The sequence below is a fragment of the Mustela nivalis genome (assembly GCF_964662115.1).
Source record: "Mustela nivalis genome assembly, chromosome: 3".
Taxonomy (NCBI): Eukaryota; Metazoa; Chordata; class Mammalia; order Carnivora; family Mustelidae; genus Mustela; species Mustela nivalis.
This window is the reverse complement of record NC_139022.1, coordinates 15,490,777-15,501,766: the sequence shown is the minus strand read 5'-3', so window position 1 is coordinate 15,501,766 and position 10,990 is coordinate 15,490,777.

Sequence of the window (10,990 nt, the reverse complement as noted above, 5' to 3'; positions counted from 1 at the left end):
GGCATGTCCATGATGCTGTGTTACAGGCTTTACCACAGGGAGATAATTGACTTCCAAGGGTAGGTGGGAGCTGGGAAAAGCCACTTAGGAACAGATTTTCAGGGGAGGTGATAGACAAGGGCAAAGCGAAGAATGAGGATGAGTGTGTCAAGTTTCAAAGTGCCAGGAGGCAGCACAGTGCATTCGGGAAACTACAGCAAGTTCATGACAACCGACAGCTGATCTGGCAGCATCACCTGGGGATGGAGGCTGAGCCCCGGGGTTAACACTGGGGATGAGATGGTTTGTATACTATGGCGAGGAGGTGAGGTACTACACTGTGGGGGCACAGGGAGCTACCGGAGAATTTCAAATATCAGAATCGTAACCATAATAGAGTATTTAATTGCATCCTAGCTTTCATCAAGTGTAAGATGCACTATAGTTTATGTTCGACTAAGAAAGTGAAATGCTGTCAGTTAAAATAGGATATGTCATCAAGTGCAAAGTGAATGCCACCTTAAGAGATATTAAAATGGGGGGGGGGACAAATCTTAGAACAAGTAAATTGTGGTAGTAGAATAATTAAGAAAGATCCAACACTTGGAACAATTAAAGAAGTGATTATTGCTTACCATGTGCCCCAAACTATATTAAGTCCTAGAACAAGAGACGTGCTCATCTTGATGCCCCACAGCTGTTAGACCCAAGGTACAGAGGGCAGTAGCCAACGACGAACAGGCCCCAAGTGCCATGTGCAGACTCTAAGAGCAACTGCCTTTGAAAGAGGAAACGGTTGAGAGTGGGCTTTCTGATGTAGAGAATTACTAGCTGGGAAAGTAGGACAATTGACACGGAATCGGAATTGATGCCCCTACATGACAGAGTTGGTGAAACTTCCCTTCTCAGAGATTTGAGGCTCCTCTGAAATGAATTTTTCATTTTGGACAGAACATTCAGGATAAATATGATCTGTTTGAGATCCTGGTTCTCTCATTAGGACTGTTTCTTAGGATTCACTGGCACAAGAAAAGGGTTTTGATGATCCAGGTAAATCCTGACAAAAGCAAAGCACGGGATCTATGAAAATCTAACCACTCAGAGGAGAACAACAGATAAAGGGCCAGGCCGACCTGACCCTGCAGGATAGGTAAGGCTGGTCTGGCAACAGGGGTAGAGGGGAAGTGCCCATCTCCTGCTAGAAGAGCTAGAGAACACCCCTTCCGGAGAGACCACCAGGAGAGGAGAGCAGTAGGTGCTGATGATGAAGAATATTTTAATCAGCAGAGAAGGTCAAAATGACAAAGTTCCACGATCAGATTAAACATATGGGATAAAAAATAAAAAATAAAGAAAAAAGATTTTTTTGAAGGGACTTTTTTTTAAAGGAATTTATACAAAAGTCCTTTTAAAGAGACAGATGGCTGTTTAAACCAATAGTACAACTCACTGAGAGAATCGCCACAGTATTTATTGGGGTAGAAAGGACCTGGAATGTAGAAAGACCTATTCTGCAGAGGAAAAAATAGAATCACTAACAGGCCTCATGCCTTGCACAGCCAGTGGCTAGAATCCCTGCCTCATGAGACCCTGTGCTAGAAGGCCGCTAGAACCATCTCAACTATGTTAGTCTTTCTTGGAAGCCAACAAGTGTTTGCCCAGTTAAGAGCGCGGTAACAATCAGTCACGTTATGTTATAATGATTGTCGATATCTTTAAAAGCCTTGTCAAGTTCCTTTTCGAGTAACCCTCACCCCACCCTTAGAGAAATTTATCTGTGGTTCACCTCTTTGAAATACCTCATTGTTGTTCCACATTTACCATAGCCAAAAAAAAAAAAAAAAAAGCTTTCTATTAACAAAGTGTTCAGAAGGGGGCGCCACTGTAAAAAATGAGAGTTTTCGCTTCTGGGACAATTTTGTTGCAGAAACAGCTGAAAGCAATCAGGTCAGACAGAGCCAAGGGCTGGAGGGATTTTTAAAATGACAAAACCGAACCAAATCTAACCAAAACAAAAATCAAAACCAATGGCCAAGATTTCAAGTTTGCTACTAAAGGTATGACATTCTCCTATGACATGCGAGTGACTTGATCTCTTTATTTATATATTTATATTTGAAGAAGAAGGAACTATTTGATGCAGTAAATCCACGTTGGTTAAAAATTACTAGATATGGGGGCTCCTGGGTGGATCAGTGGTTTAAGCCTCTGCCTTCGGCTGAGGTCATGAATTCAGGGTCCTGGGATGGAGCCCCACATTGGGATCTCTGCTCAGCGGGGAGCCTGCTTCCCCCCTCTCTCTCTGCCTCCCTCTCTACCTACTTGTGATCTGTCTGTCAAATGGGTAAATAAGATCATTAAAAAAAGAATTACTAGATGTGAAATACATCGAGGGTATGGGAAGGAAAATGATTTCACCTGATCTGACTAGGAAGTGGTTGAAGCCTGAATTAAAGTGCTACAAAAAGAGTAAAGACCTGGGAAATATATGGGGTAAAAATCCCTAGAAAAACAGCAATAATAACTGGCTGCTCTTTATTGACCAGATCATGCGGTAGGAAAAAAGAGCTGGTTTTAGGCTGAAGATGATCTCCGTTTGTCTTCATGATCTGGCATTTCCTGCAAGCCAGGCATAGGGCTCTGCACTACAGCTGCAAATGCGGGGGGCCCTCATTGTCCCTTTTCTCTTCTCAGGGGGACAACGGGCATGTCCATGATGCTGTGTTACAGGCTTTACCACAGGGAGATAATTGACTTCCAAGGGTAGGTGGGAGCTGGGAAAAGCCACTTAGGAACAGATTTTCAGGGGAGGTGATAGACAAGGGCAAAGCGAAGAATGAGGATGAGTGTGTCAAGTTTCAAAGTGCCAGGAGGCAGCACAGTGCATTCGGGAAACTACAGCAAGTTCATGACAACCGACAGCTGATCTGGCAGCATCACCTGGGGATGGAGGCTGAGCCCCGGGGTTAACACTGGGGATGAGATGGTTTGTATACTATGGCGAGGAGGTGAGGTACTACACTGTGGGGGCACAGGGAGCTACCGGAGAATTTCAAATATCAGAATCGTAACCATAATAGAGTATTTAATTGCATCCTAGCTTTCATCAAGTGTAAGATGCACTATAGTTTATGTTCGACTAAGAAAGTGAAATGCTGTCAGTTAAAATAGGATATGTCATCAAGTGCAAAGTGAATGCCACCTTAAGAGATATTAAAATGGGGGGGGGGACAAATCTTAGAACAAGTAAATTGTGGTAGTAGAATAATTAAGAAAGATCCAACACTTGGAACAATTAAAGAAGTGATTATTGCTTACCATGTGCCCCAAACTATATTAAGTCCTAGAACAAGAGACGTGCTCATCTTGATGCCCTGCAGCTGTTAGACTCAAGGTACAGAGGGGAGTAGCCAACGACCAGCAGGCCCCAAGTGCCATGTGCAGACTCTAAGAGCAACTGCCTTTGAAAGAGGAAACGGTTGAGAGTGTGCTTTGAGAGGTAGAGAATTACTAGCTGGGAAAGTAGGCAATTGACACAGAATCGGAATTGATGCCCCTACATGACAGAGTTGGTGAAACTTCCCTTCTCAGAGATCTTGAGGCTCCTCTGAAATGAATTTTTCATTTTGGACAGAACATTCAGGATAAATATGATCTGTTTGAGTTCCTGGTTCTCTCATTAGGACTGTTTAATAAGCTTCACTGGCACAAGAAAAGGGTTTTGATAATCCACGTAAATCCTGACAAAAGCAAAGCACGGGATCTATGAAAATCTAACCACTCAGAGGAGAACAACAGATAAAGGGCCAGGCTGACCTGACCCTGCAGGATAGGTAAGGCTGGTCTGGCAACAGGGGTAGAGGGGAAGTTCCCATCACCTGCTAGAAGAACTAGAGAAGACCCCTTCCGGAGAGACCACCACGAGAGGAGAGCAGTATGTGCTGATGATGAAGAATATTTTAACCAGCAGAGAAGGTCAAAATGACAAAGTTCCACGATCAGAGTAAACATATGGGATAAAAAATAAAGAAAAAAGATTTTTTTGAAAGGACTTTTTCTTAAAGAATTTAAACAAAAGTCCTTTTAAAGAGACAGTTGGCTGTTTAAACCAATAGTCCAACTCACTGAGAGAATCACCACATTATTTATTGGGGTAGAAAGGACCTGGAATGTAGAAAGACCTATTCTGCAGAGGAAAAAAAAGAATCACTAACAGGCCTCATGCCTTTCACAGCCAGTGGCTAGAATCTCTGCCTCATGAGACCCTGTGCTAGAAGGCCGCTAGAACCATCTCAACTATGTTAGTCTTTCATGGAAGCCAACAAGTGTTTGCCCAGATAGGAGCGCGGTAACAATCAGTCATGTTATGTTATAATGATTGTCGATATCTTTAAAAGCCTTGTCAAGTTCCTTTTTGAGTAACCCTCACCCCACCCTTAGAGAAATTTATCTGTGGTTCACCTCTTTGAAATACCTCATGGTTGTTCCACATTTACCATAGCCAAAAACAAAAACAAACAAACAAAAAAAAACTTTTTATTAAGAAAGTGTTCAGAAGGGGGCGCCACTGTAAAAAATGAGAGTTTTCGCTGCCCGGACAATTTTGTTGCAGAAACAGCTGAAAGTAATCAGGTCAGACAGAGCCAAGGGCTGGAGGGATTTTTAAAATGACAAAAACCGAACCAAATCTAACCAAAACAAAAATCAAAACCAATGGCCAAGATTTCAAGTTTGCTACTAAAGGTATGACATTCTCCTAAGACATGCAAGTGACTTGATCACTTTATTTATATATTTATATTTGAAGAAGAAGGAACTATTTGTTGCAGCAAATCCACTTTGGTTAAAAATTACCAATTATGTGGGCTCCTGGGTGGCTCAGTGGTTTAGGCCACTGCCTTTGATTCAGGTCATGAATTCAGGGTCCTGGGATGGAGCCCCACATGGGCTCTCTGCTCATCGGGGAGCCTGCTTCCCCCCTCTCTCTCGGCCTCCCTCTCTACCTACTTGTGATCTATCTGTCAAATGGGTAAATAATATCTTTAAAAAAAGAATTACTAGATGTGAAATACATCAAACGTATGGAAAGGAAAATGATTTCACCTGATCTGACTAGGAAGTGGTTGAAGCCTGAATTAAAGTGCTACAAAAAGAGTAAAGACCTAGGAAATATATGGGGTAAAAATCCCTAGAAAAACAGCAATAATAACTGGCTGCTTTTATTGATCCAGATCCTGCGATAGGCAAAGAAGAGCTGGTTTTAGCCAGAGGATGATCTCCGTTTGTCTCCATGATCTGGCATTTCCTGTAAGCCAGGCATGGGGCCTGCACTAGAGCTGCAAATGCTGGGGGCCCTCATTGTCCCTTTTCTCTTCTCAGGTGGAAAACGGGCATGTCCATGATGCAGTGTGACAGGCTTTACCACAGGGAGATAAAAGACTGCCAAGGGTAGGTGGGAGCTGGGAAGAGGGCACTAAGGAAGCGGGAACCTAGAGACACCGAGTACATCCACGTTTGCTAGTGATAGGCGTATTCGGTGCATGGACCACCTATGAGAATTCACACACCTTGCACATTTTTAAGTTGACATCTGAAACTTTTTAATCATAAACTTTTCATCACAATATATGTATATTTTATTAACTAGGTTTTGAAAATATTAAACATTTAAAAAATGAGATAGAGGGCACCTGGGTGGCTCAGTCACTAAGCAGCTGCCTTTGGCTCAGGTCATGATCCCAGGGGCCTGGGATGAAGGCCCACATTCCTGATCAGCAGGAAGCCTGCTTCTCCCTCCCCCGCTCTCCCTACTTGTGTTCTCTGTGTGTGTGTGTGTGTCTACCAAATAAATAAATAAATCTTTAAAAAGAAAATGAGATAAGAAAGGATCGACTTCATTGGAATAACATTTGCCTGCTACAAGTTGTTTTTTTTTTTTAAAGCAGAACAGTCTCATTTCCTGTTATTTTATTTCCCAAACCACACTGGAATGGAATGAAACCATTAAAATCCTTACTTGTGCTTTTTCCTATTATGTCCCTAAAAATATGTAGTTTAATTTAAATATGAAGGAATGAGTGTCACTAACCAAAACTGATTGTTATTCTGATGTCAGAGCACTTCCAACATCTGCCCTAATCCCCTTTCCGATGTTAACCTTTACCCTTAATAAGGAGAGGAAGCTCTAAAGGCAGAGCCCCAGGACTGCCCACAGAAGGGCATTATTTGAAACAAAACTGGTATTTCAACTTTGGTATCAGCCCAAGTCCTACACTCTAATAAGATCTGAGAGGAGTGTCTTGATCTTCCAGGAAGTAGAGGAGTATCCTGATATCAGACCCAAGAATGGGCATATGACCTATCCTACAGAGCACACATGGAGTTTGGATCTGGAAATGGACTCCCTTAAAATGATCTGCACATAAGGATTCTTTATAGAGATTTTTCAACTACCCTTGGGGACACGGTACCCTACACCCACAGGTGTAGACAAATATTTTACAAGCTATGCTGGGAATGAGGTGGGGAGAGAAATATGGAGGTTGTTATAGGAAGGTCGAAGGTTAAAGGAAGTCTTTGTTTTGGGCTTTTACCTTTTGTTTTTAAGAAAAAGGTCATTTGTATTCTGACTGGAAGGATCCATTGGGACAAGAACTTGATATTGACCCTGGGAGTGGAGTCCTGGAGAGGGTTGGAGGGAACAAATCTCAGGCACAAGGAAGAACAAACCCCAGCTGGGGATGTCTGCTCTTCTCAATAAACCTGCTCTGTCTTCAACTCTTTCTGTGTTTCTTGTACATTTCTCCAATTACCATGTAAATTCCATGATGCCAGGGACTTTTCTGTGTCGTTCACCACAGATTTACAAACACTCAGGGCAGTGTGTAGCACACAGTAGGTACCGACTAAATATTTGTTGAGTAAATGTCTAAAAACAAATTAAAAATGGATACAAATGTAGGTATAGATTTGATTGGGTGGTGGTAAGATAAGGGAATTCCTGCACAAGGGGCTTTTATTTTCTTGAAGTGTGACACTAGTGATGAAGTTTTGGAACACAGGTGAGGTTTGGTGGGGTGAGGTCCAGAGCCGATGACCAAGAAAGGATTCTTGAGACGTCTTAGGTGCAAATGGTGGTTTTATTAAAACACAGGGACAGGACCCAGGGTCAGAAAGAGCTGCTCAGACAGAGGCATGGTTGACTGGGAGCTGAGGAAGGTGAGGACAAAGGGGGTGTCCAGAAGGACTGTCATATGCTAAAGAAGAATTTCAGGATAAGGGAGACCTGGTTATTGTCAAGTCAAGGCTGTTTTTGCCTCTAATGAGGGAAAGCATGAAGACAGCTGGGAGTTTCCTGGAGATATGTTACATTCCTCCTATCACACATCCTTGTCAGTGGGCTTTGGGCTTAGAAGAAATGCAGTTTTATTACACTTCCCTCCCCCTTAGCCTCCCTCAATTTTATGGAGGGGAGGGTGATGTTAGGGCTTCCGGAAACTGAGGTATGGGTGTCTGGAAGTCAGGCTATTGATGAGAAAGCTTCTTCCTTCCTTGTAAGTCGCTAGGACATTTTTAGATGGAGGGAAACTCCTGTCCTGCAAGACTGGGATCTCTATCAGTTAAGAATCGTTTTTCCTTTAGGGCAGCCGGGAGTGCATGAGGAATGTTACACATATGGCATGGGGAGAGGGTGTAGGGCGCCAGCTTCTGCTTTGTCCTCAGCTTGCCTTCTGCTCCCTCATCCTTAGGACAGGAGCTGGGAGTGAGGTGACATAGTTCAGAAGAGGTAGGGGTAGGGATTGTTGAGGCAAGTCTTGAAGGTGTGAAACGGTCATCCATTAGAGGGAAAGCAAACTCACCAGAGAGACAAGGGAGTTTGAAGCCAGAGTTGAGTATCCACTGTAGAATTGTGGTCAAGTGTTTTAAAGTACAGCAGGTTGGCTCAGCTGTATGATTCCTTCCTGGTTTCTGGTGCATGCCGCTGGCATTGGTAGAATCATTTCTAAAGAAACAAAACAAAAGAGGATAAGCCATTCTTTCAGAAATGACGATGAATCAAGTTTTGAACATGCTGGGTTTTGAGGCACAGGTGGGATATCAGTGAAATAGCATGAGTAGGTAGTCAGTTACACGGGCCTGGTGGGTAGGAAAGAAACAGATGGTCATGTATCAGTGGGAGAGATGTTGGCTAGGGAATGGGAGCTGAAACCAAGGGCACAGTTGATAGCACTACAAGAGAGGGTAGCTTGGAAGAGAAAGGTTAACTGAACCCCCGGGGAAACCCTGATGGGAAAGTCACATGCATTTCTCAGGCATGTCAATGTTGACACATATTATTGTAACTTCTGGAGGCCAGAAGCCATGGCTTTGAGACTCATTCATTCTCTGCCTCTGGCATAGCATGGGCCACATTAAAGGTAATTCTAAAATTCATTCCGATTTGATTTCATTGCACTTCTCATTTACTAGAATCTTGTCATGGTTTGCTAGTGTATCATTTTCTCGAAAAGATTAAATAAGGACCATTTTACAAATATGAGATGAATGCGTGAAGGGATTTTGTTTAATTCATTCATTAGCTCGGGAACCACTAAGATGTTACCACCATTTCAAGCAAAAATCTCCAGGCAGACACATATACAATCAGTAATACTTAAACGAATTTGCTTTGATATTTGCAAATAGATATGCAAATAGAATGCAAATGAATGCAAAACTGCCTTCTACCAAAGGAAAAGGGGTCAACTCTACTTCCAGTGGACAAAATTCATTTACATATAGCTAGACAAGATCATCTACATCCACATCAATTATGTACAATCTATAGAGTTGCAAAATAGCTCAAAGACAAGAAAGGCACAGAATATCCCATAGAATTGGTCATCCCAGAAGGTTACATGAGACAACACGTGTTTTCCCTTGGAAGACACTATAATCTTTTAGGTTCATTTCAATGTATTTCGTGATTTTGCCTATGCTTTAAAAAAAAAAAAGTTACCCTTATTCTTATTAGTTTGAAAAAAAACTAATAAAATACTAGTCTGTTATAAAATACACATGGAAGAATGTTCTGGCACTATCATACCCAATTTGGGGTACTAACTGATTAGGAAGATGAGGCAGAATTTGGGAGCCTCTAGAATGAGTCTGTTTCCGGTTGGAATGGAAAATATTTAAGAATCAAATTAAATGATCTCAAATCCACTCTGGAATGAAACAGGTTATAAGGAAAATACAGAAGATGTTGAAATGGACCTGTTGGCTCATTGTGAGCTTTCCTGGTCGAATGGAGACCTCTACCATGATGCTTGTCCTCCATGTCCCACCCATCCCATACCTGCTATCCTGGCACCAAAGGGCCATCAGACTTTAGGCTCAGTCTGCAGTTCCAAATGGAAACCCTCTGTTCCCACAGTAGTGGACAGGATGACTCTGGTTGCTGGTGGAAGCGTCAGCTGCTTTAGTCCAACAGTTCAAGAGAGGATCAGAAGAGCATAAGGACGATATTGGAAAAAAATGCTCGGACGAATTTCCAGAACACAATATTTCTCTTTGCAATTTTTGAGTGTTCTGTAGCCAACCTGCCAAAAAAATGTGAAAACTATAAATAGAGAGGAGTGGGAAGGAGAAATGAGGACCTGTCACAGTGCCAGCGAAAATAGGGAACTGAGAATCTTCCAGAGATTCAGAGTCAAAGGGGGTTAATATTTACTTAGAAAAGAAGTCGTGGGCACAAGTTCTAGGATGAAATGAAGGCAAGAGAGGGAAGTTAGGGAATCGAGAGAGAGAGAGAGACTTGAAGATAAAAAAAAGTCAACTTAAAGTCTCATTCCTCATTAAGGAAAGTACGTATCAAAGAAGAGGGGAGAGACTGGGATATAGTTGATCGCCGATTGTGTCTGGCTCTGATTAGAAGCTTTGTATCCACTTTTTAATTTAATCTTCCAGCCTGTTTCCTGGATTCCAGCTTCTATTTCCTATGAAATAGGTACAATCACCAAAGACAAGAGTCAAACATGTACCAGTAGTCAAATCTTTAACAGCGCGGACAACTAACCAACCAAAAGCTGGCCCGGGGACCCCTGCAGAGTCAAGTGTTACACGCCCAGTGCCTGGATCACGAGGCCATGGTAGGGATCTTGGGAAGGGTTTAGGGTAGGGAGACACACAGCAGGTTCTGGCCAGAGGCTAGTCACCAAACTTTGTGTGGCTGAAGGGGTGTGTACCAGCTGAATGTCAGCTTCCAGATGAAACTGAGGGAAATGTACTTTGGGAAGGTTTCCGCTGACTCTCTGCCTTTCCTTCATCCTCCCCAGGGTGTTCCATTAGCATTTGGGGTCTGGGGTCTTGCCTGTTGCTCCTGGCTTTGGTGGGCCACGCCACTGCCACAGCCAGGGCTCCAAGTGGCAGTGCACTGTATGGGCTCTTGACTGTTCCCTCCTTACTCTTGGAAGGAGAACAGGCAGCAGGGATTTTCATTCTTTGTTGGCACCTACTCTCTTCAGCAACCCCAAGATCAGTACCCCAGGCTGCACAAGCTCAGGTTCATGTCTTTACCAAAGGCCGGCAATAATTTCAGAAAGGAATGACAATGAAGGTAAAAAACAGTTCAACTACTCGCTCATCTGGACTTCTAGGGCAGGTGGGGTTCCCAGACAACTTTATTCCATCGGTCTGGCACCCTTGCCCCCCCGTCTCGGTGCCTTGGTGATGAGTGTGGGCCTTGCTGTTTGCGCTGCCTGAATTTGCCCTTGTCGCTTATTAGTACTGTGGCCCTGGGCTAAAAGTCATGCCTCTCAGAGCCAATCGGAATAGCTTATTACACCTATTGATTCTGGCATAGTGGGCCTGTGCGGAAATCTCTCTTCTTCATCCCTCCTCCTTCTCAGTCTTCCCCTCCTCCACCTCTTCCTCCTCCTTCTTTGATGTGTAAACCAAGGTATTTGGGGAGCAGGGAATGATGTGATGTTTGGGATTTACTTTAAAATATATTCCAGACCTCCCCCCTCCC